The sequence below is a fragment of the Ailuropoda melanoleuca genome, chromosome 10 (assembly GCF_002007445.2).
Source record: "Ailuropoda melanoleuca isolate Jingjing chromosome 10, ASM200744v2, whole genome shotgun sequence".
In the NCBI taxonomy this organism is placed as follows: Eukaryota; Metazoa; Chordata; class Mammalia; order Carnivora; family Ursidae; genus Ailuropoda; species Ailuropoda melanoleuca.
In genome coordinates, this window is record NC_048227.1 from 5,758,545 (window position 1) to 5,766,532 (window position 7,988).

Here is a 7,988-nt window from a genome sequence, read left to right on the forward strand (position 1 = left end):
GTGTGGGTTCCTATGTCACAGCCGTCCTTGCTCTAAGCCCTAGCAGGGCTCACAGTGGATGGGAGAGCAGACTCGGGAAGTCAGCTTCCATAAGCATCACCACATTGGCTCAACAGGGAACGAGCACCATGGGAGCCAGAGGAGACCAGCCCTGGGCTGCAGGAGTGAGGGATACCCTCTTGGAGGCAGTTCAGCTTGAACTGGGATTTTGAGGGCTAGGGTAGGCTGGAAGGAAAGCACAGAACCCTCTCGTGTGGCTGTGTCCAAGGAGTTCTGCACAGAGCGTATGCACAGGATGGTGATGCCCAACCAGGACAGGAAGATGGCCCTCTTCTCCCACACCCAGTCCACCAACCTTTGGGTCACAATCGTCTCAAGCATGACCTGCTCCTTCTAATTCTCTGGTTGATGGCTTCCACCCCAGACCAGGCCACCATCATCTTCTAGCTACTCTATGGCAACAGCCTTCTTCCTGTTCTCCCCAGTTCTACCATTGGTGTATTCCAATCAGTTTGCCACACAGAGGCTGTGTGATCTCTTAAAGATAATTTCCCCTGCTTCCAAACTCTCTAGTGGCTGCCCACTGAGTTCAGAAGAAAACTCAGACTCTCTCTGATGCCAACCCTGTGTGAGCCGGCCCCAGCCTGCTTCACCTGCAGCAACACTTTGAATTCCCATCTAAGAATCTGAGCATCTTTCCAGTCAGTTTTATATTCTCCATAGCTTTTACCACCACCCAAAATTTCCTTGTTTGTTCATCTTCCGCCCCCTCCCCCCAATGACAGTGGGGTCACGTGTGTCTTAGGTATGATTCCTCAGCCCTTTCATGACGTGTGACGTATGTAGGTACTCAAGTATTTGTTGGATGAGGGTGGTGGGTGATAGGTTATAGAGGGAGCTGGTCCCTAATTAGAGGAGGTTATTCAAATCAGGCCACATTTTAACTTTCTACAAGGCAGCAGGGAATGACATTTCTTACAAGGGTGCAATAAGTATCCATCTGTTTCCAAGTACACGGGATGAGCCAAACTACATTGCAGAGAAGAGAAAACTAGATAAAGAAGACCAGGGTCTATTGACTCTATTCTTGAATGTACAACAGCTGGGAATAATTTCAAGAGGGAAGACTAATTTAGACACATCAATTTGGACAGGACAGTGTAGACAACTAGGAAAATTCCAGAAGGAGAGTGCCAAGACTGAGGTCTTAAGAAGAGAGATGAACTCTGTGAGAACAGAACAAGAACTCAGTCTTCGTGACATTCCTTACTAGGGCCCAAAAAAAATGAAGAACCAGCAAGGGGCCAGGAAAAAGGGAATTTGAGTCAGAACAAAAGAATAATAGTGTCCAAGGCTCTGGTGGTAAGAGCAGCTACCAGGCCGGGCACGAGTCCCTAAACGAAGTGCCACCAGCCACCCACAGCCCGATAGAGCCGCTGGGCTGAGCTTCAGATCAGAGGTACATGCAACTCAGGCCAGAGAGTAACCATGTCCTATACTTTCATCTACCTTTAAGTAACTTCAAATTCGGCTCCATGAGGAAGAAGAGTTGCTCTCTAGGACCAAAAGGTAAATCAGAACACCCCTTTTAAGTGTTTTGTTTTGTTTTTTACTTTTAAGTAGGCTCCACACCCAACATTGGGCTTGACCTCACAACCCTGAGATCAAGAATCACATGCTCTACTGACCAAGCCAGCCAGCTGCCCCCAGGACATCCTTTAAAACACCATCTCAGAAGAGTTTTCTAGTTGCTATAATAACCAGGGTCAAGAGGGTTATCAGCTGGAAACTGAGATTTAGGTTGGAGTGAGGAGCTACACACCATATCTCCAAGAGGTAAGGCACATGGCATTTTCTAAGTCTGGAGTAGAATAGTATTAAGGACCTGGTTCAGGGAGCAATAGGCAAAACATACTTATCACATGCCAGGAAAGTCAGACTCTTGGGATTAAATGAAGCAACATTAATAGTAAGGTAGAGATGGGGCACCTGGGAGGCTCAGTCAGTTAAGCATCTGACTCTTGATTTCGGCTAAGGTCTTGATCTTGGGGTCATGACATCAAGCCCCATGTTGGGCTCCAAGCTCAGTGGGGAGTCCGCTTAGGATTCTCTCTACTCCCCCTCTGACCTTCCCCCCACTTGCACACGCTCTCATGTGCACGCTTTCCAAAATAAATAAAATCTTTTTTTTTTAAAGATTTTTTTTTATTTATTTATTTGACAGAGATAGAGACAGCCAGCGAGAGAGGGAACACAAGCAGGGGGAGTGGGGAGAGGAAGAAGCAGGCTCACAGCGGAGGAGCCTGACGTGGGGCTCGATCCTACAACGCCGGGATCACGCCCTGAGCCGAAGGCAGAAGCTTAACCGCTGTGCCACCCAGGCGCCCCCAATAAAATCTTTTTTTAAAAAAAATAGAAAGGTAGAGATGGCCCCATTTTATGGATGGGGAAACCATCTCAGAGGTCACTTCCCACAGAAACCCACAGAGCCCACGGCTGTCAGGCATCAGCTCCAGGACTTGAGCCTAGATCGGACTCCTGCATCCATGCTTTGGATCACTAAGGTTTGTGGCCAACAGTCTGTAAGGAGTTCTGATGAGGAAAACAAGTCACCCCCCATGGGTGGCACTCAACACCTGGAGATGTTGGAAATAGGAAAGCACATGTCTCCGGCAAGGGACGCCACTTCTGAGATCCTCTGCTAATGCGTTGCCACTTCATTGCTGTCTCACTGTTCGCAGCCCAACCACCTCAGTCCACGAGACCCTCAGTACGAGGCCAGTTTGGTAAAAGGGGCTGATATGTTTTTGTTTCTGGGGAGCCCCAAGGCAGTGCCTGGTTCCAGGACTCTTCCACGAGAACCATTCTTCCTTCTGCCACAGCCCAGAATGTATGGCCATTAAGGAACCTTGGAAGAAGGTCCAGGGGTTCAGATGAGCGCCACCGTCCTTCAAATATCAAGGGGAAGGCCAGTATGGCACAAGCAGAAAAAGCTCAACTTCAGAGGGAACAGGGTTCTCCTCCGCTACCCACCTCCCCCCCTGGGGGGCATCTTGAAGGAACAGTTTGAAAGTCACAGATTTAGCCAAACCACTGATTTGGGGACAGTCTGCAAAACGAATTCTTCTGGCTTTCACAGGTTTCTCTAGTCACAGCTCAGAGTGTGCTTCCTTCCCCTCACTTGGCTATTTGTGGCATCCGGGAGAACTACTACCCTGCCACCCTTCACCAGTGGCACGAAAGAGCCAAGTTGGAGGCTTTGTGTGAGGCACGAGATCAAAGTCAGAACACGTCGTCATCAGTGCCTAGAGTCTGAGATCCGGAGAAAGCCAAGTTGCTTATTTAGGCAAACAGCACCAACTTAGGGGCTTTATTTGCATACACACCCAGGCTCAGTCCAGTTCTGCTGCTCTCTGCATACTAGGAGACTCCCACCCTGGGAGAGTCAGGTGGCAGAGGCCCAGCCAAGGGACGTGGCCATGCTCATGGTCTTCCAGGTTCCCAAGCAGCTCTGGACCTTTCATTCTTTTTGAGTGAAGGGAAACTAGGGACTCCTAAGTCTTGCTCATGGCACTGAGTCACTCTTTCTGGTTGGAGCGTTACAGGCCATTTTTAAAATACTTTTCTAGACCTAGCCAAGCTTTGACTGTTAGCATCTTTCAAGAACTGAGAACTGTTTTAAATTAAGATCGAGATCATCCGAGAGTTGGCTTCTAGAAAGGAGCATTTCTCTGATTTTACATTAACACACACTTGTGGTATAGACAATGTAATACCTCAGAAACGTATTGAGCATTAACTCCCATAACCTACCCTCCTCCAAGTTAGCCTTTAAAAAACGCTCACCCGCGCTGAGGGGCTAATTATAGAAGGGGAGTTTCATAGACACAGTTCGGCCACACATTTCTCCACTTGCCTGTACTGTGGATTTTTTTTTTTTAAGATTTAAGTAATCTCTACGCCCAATGTGGGCTCAAACTCACGACCCCAAGATCAAGAGTCACATGCTCTACCCACTGACCAGCCAGGCACCCCAACTATGGACATCTTTTGATGTCAGAATGTTCAGATCTATATCATTAACAGCCACTTCTTCAAACTCAGGGGGATTTAAGCTAAAACTACACATGGGGCTGGAGTGAGGGTCATTCCCCGGGAAGACCCACTGACCTCAGCCCAGTGTGCACGGGTCAGCAAGCAGGCACAGCTGGGGCAGGACTACAAGGATGAGCAGCAGCCATGGGGGTGGGGAACCCACCTTGGCATTCACAGGGCTTTACCAACACGGACAAGACGTGTCCAGACCCAAAGTTTGATACAGGGAGACACACAGTCGGGTGCCCCTTCAAGGCTCACAATGGCCCAGAGGGGAGGCAGGGGTCACAGCAAGAAAGAACAAAGGAACCCAGGCCCTCTTCCCGGTGATCCTACGTCAGGGCTTGGGAATGCTCTGGGAGGGGGTAGAACCAGCCGGGGATAGTTCCCACAGGTGAACATGTCCCAGGGGATATTTCGGGGAGAGGGAACACAGGTAAAGGCGCAGACACACAGATTTATAGGCTGCCGTATGGTCAGGCTCCCTGTATCCTCCCAGCCCCCATCTGGGCTCTGCAGAGTAAACGGACACCCGGCAACTGCCACATCCTCCTCACCCACCCAGAAAACAAGCCAAGCGCCACTTCGCACAATTTCGTTAAACCGAGACTGAGCTCATCAAGGAGAGACCCAGCCTAGGCCTTCTGGAAGCCGTCCCTCTGAGCAGGCCACTGGCTTTTGCCGGGGAGCAGCACCGCAGCAGCCTCACCCAACCCCCAAGCAAGAGCTAGGTGTCTCGTCAATACCCAGGCAGAGGAATCCTGGAGGCCACGGCCACATCAGGAGCCCCCGGCACCCACTCACTCACCACTCGCCTGGAAGAGAGCCACAGCCTCCAGCCTCCTGGGTGGCCTTAAATGCCCTCAGAAGGTGGCAGGTGTTTGGGGGCATTTGGCCCTTCCCCTCAGAGTTGGTCTCTGACCGAAGTCAATGGATCTTAGCTCTGGTGCTCATTGGAAGCACCTGGGCAGCTCTGGGCAGCTGGCCGCCTGGGCCCCAGCCCCGAAGCTGATTGAGCGGGTCCAGAGGGAGGGCCTGATCTCCAGGTGCTTCTCTGGTCCGGATGAGACACAGACAGGAGCCTCAGAGCTGCCACGGACCTTTAGCCTCTGCAGCTGCAGCCTTCCTCTGTGAAGGGCTTTGCTGGACGTTTAAGGCTTCTGGGATCTGGCTAGGTTGGCCTCCTAAAACTGGAGTATTAGGCTTAATGCTGCCATGGAACAGTTAGCAAATGTTTATTCCCAAGGCAGGCAGGGAGACTGGGTTGGCTTCATATCAAACTGGAAATTGGAACAAAATTTCATATGTTATTCAACCAGGGTGCCTGGGTGGCTCAGGCGGCAGAGTATCCAACTCTTGATCTCAGGGTTGTGAGTTCAAGCCCTACATTGGGCATGGAGCCTAATTTTTTAAAAAAATGTTAAAGGGCATATGCTTCTAGAAATTTTGGGGCACCTGGCTGGCTCAGTCTGTGGAGCATGTGACTCTTGATCTCAGGCTTGCAGGTTTGAGCTCCACGTTAGGTGTAGAGATTATTTTAAAATAAAATCTTTAGGGGCGCCTGGGTGGCACAGCGGTTAAGCGTCTGCCTTCGGCTCAGGGCGTGATCCCGGCGTTGTGGAATCGAGCCCCACATCAGGCTCCTCTGCTATGAGCCTGCTTCTTCCTCTCCCACTCCCCCTGCTTGTGTTCCCTCTCTCGCTGGCTGTCTCTATCTCTGTCAAATAAATAAATAAAATCTTTAAAAAATAATAAATAAATAAATAAATAAAATAAAATCTTTAAAATATATATATATTTATCGAGTTCTCACTGTGTACCAGGCCCTGACATGCAACAGTGAATAAGATGACCTGGTCCCTGCCCTCCCATCAGAAGCAGAGATGGGCCTTCCCAGCAGAGTAGGAGCAGGACCACAATTGGTACAACACAAGGCAAGGGAGGAGGTGATACCAGAACCAAGTCCTCAGGAAAAGCAAGAATTAGCAGATGAAAAACCGTGAGAAAAATGCTCCAGGCTGAAGAACAGCATAAGAAAAGGCACTGAAGCAAGAAAAGTGGCCATGGTTCTCCTGGGAACAGAGGTCATTCAGGATTGCTGGGGGTGGGGGTGGCGCCTGGCTGGTTCAGTTGGTTAGGCATCTGCCTTTGGCTTAGGTTATGATCTCGGGGTCCTGGGATCGAGTCCAGCATTGGGCTCCCTGCTCATCAGGGAGCCTGCTTCTCCCTCTCACTCTCCCCCTGCTTGTGCTCTCTCTCTCTCTGTCAAATAAATGAATAAAATCCTAAAAGAAAGGATTGTCAGAGGGATGTCAGTGTCAGGGGTCAGAGCAAAGGTGACCTGGTTTACAGGGGAGCGGGCAGCAGAAGCCGTCCACCCTGGTCCAGGCAGTGAGGGGTTGTACTGTCTGTGGGGGACTTGAAACCAATAATAAAACCAACTACAAGCCTGGTGCTTTTTACCATCATGAGCCAGGAATTCTGAACAGTGTCAGCGAGTGGTACCGCACCTCCTTAACTCACTCTGAAAGTGTTTGGAGTTTGTCCGAGAGCAGCGGGAGAGCCCACCCCAAGGCTTCAACAGTGCTCCTATTTGCATTGTATTTGCTTTTTTATTATGGAAAGTTCCAAATCTGTAAAAGCAGAACAAACAAATCCTCAAGTACTGGTCACCCAGTTTCCGTAATGACCAACACCATCCTAATTCTTCTCCTGCCACGTTTTAAACTTTGAATTTACTGATATTTGTTGGGGGGGATGTGTGTTTTAAGATTTTATTTATTTGGGAGAGAGAATGTATGCAAGCAGGGGGGAAGGGCAGAGGGAGAGGGAGGGGCAGACTCCCCACTGAGCAGGGAGCCCCACCTGGGGCTGGAGCCAGGACCCTGAGATCATGACCTGAGTGAAGTCAGACACTTAACCGCTCAACCAACTGAGACACCCAGGCACCCCTATTTGTTGGTGTGTTTTAAAGGAAATAGAATATTATCATTTCACCCATAGTCAGAATGAATCTCTGACACATAAAGATAAAAAACTAAAACTAAAATACCATGACCCTCCTCAGGAAACCCACAACCCGTCTTACTGTGTCACTTGAGATTATTTAGGCTAGCCTTGGGGAGGTGAGAGGCAGATTCTTTACAGGGCAGGGCCAGAGGGAGGAGGGGCAGAAGGGGGTGGCAGGTGGTTGGTGGTGGTGGCAGTGGGAGTGGAGAGAGGAGGGTCTGAACCTCAAGGCAGCCTGGTTCCTGGAGGGGAGGGATGGGGAGAAGCCGGGCTCTGAGTGAATAAAGCATGGAGCTTCAGGCTTGGACCCTCACACCCAGGTGCCTGGAGGGCCAGTCGGTTCACCACTGGGGCAAGACTCGGTGACCCACTGGATGTGGTGGTGGGCGACAATGACAGACACAGAAGCTGGTGTTGTGGTTTCAAACCGAGGTGGCTGGTAAGTGGTGGTGTCAGAAGAGAGCATTCAGGATGACATATAGGAAACCTGAACCCATGGGATCCAAGGCTATCAGAGGGGCTGGCCCAGGCCCCCTGGTCTGCCTAAGGCATTTGAGACAACCCACTAGTCCCCCTGCACCGGAGTCCCCCTCCCCTCATCATCCCTATCCCTGCTTTGGCTGCGCCCCTTCCCCTTTGGGCTTTTACACACACACACAGCTAGAGGGGTCCCTTGAACATGGCGCTCAGGCCATACCACTTTGCCGTTCAAACACTTGAGTGCTCCCCAACATGCCCACAGTCGCCGATGAGGCCCTCTGTGTACTACCTTGCCCCCAATCCTGTTCCTTCTGGTCTCACTCCCACCACGGTCCTGCTCGAGACACCCCAGCCTCCTCGCTGCCCCTCAAATTCATCAGGCCCATGCTGGCCTCAGGGCCTTT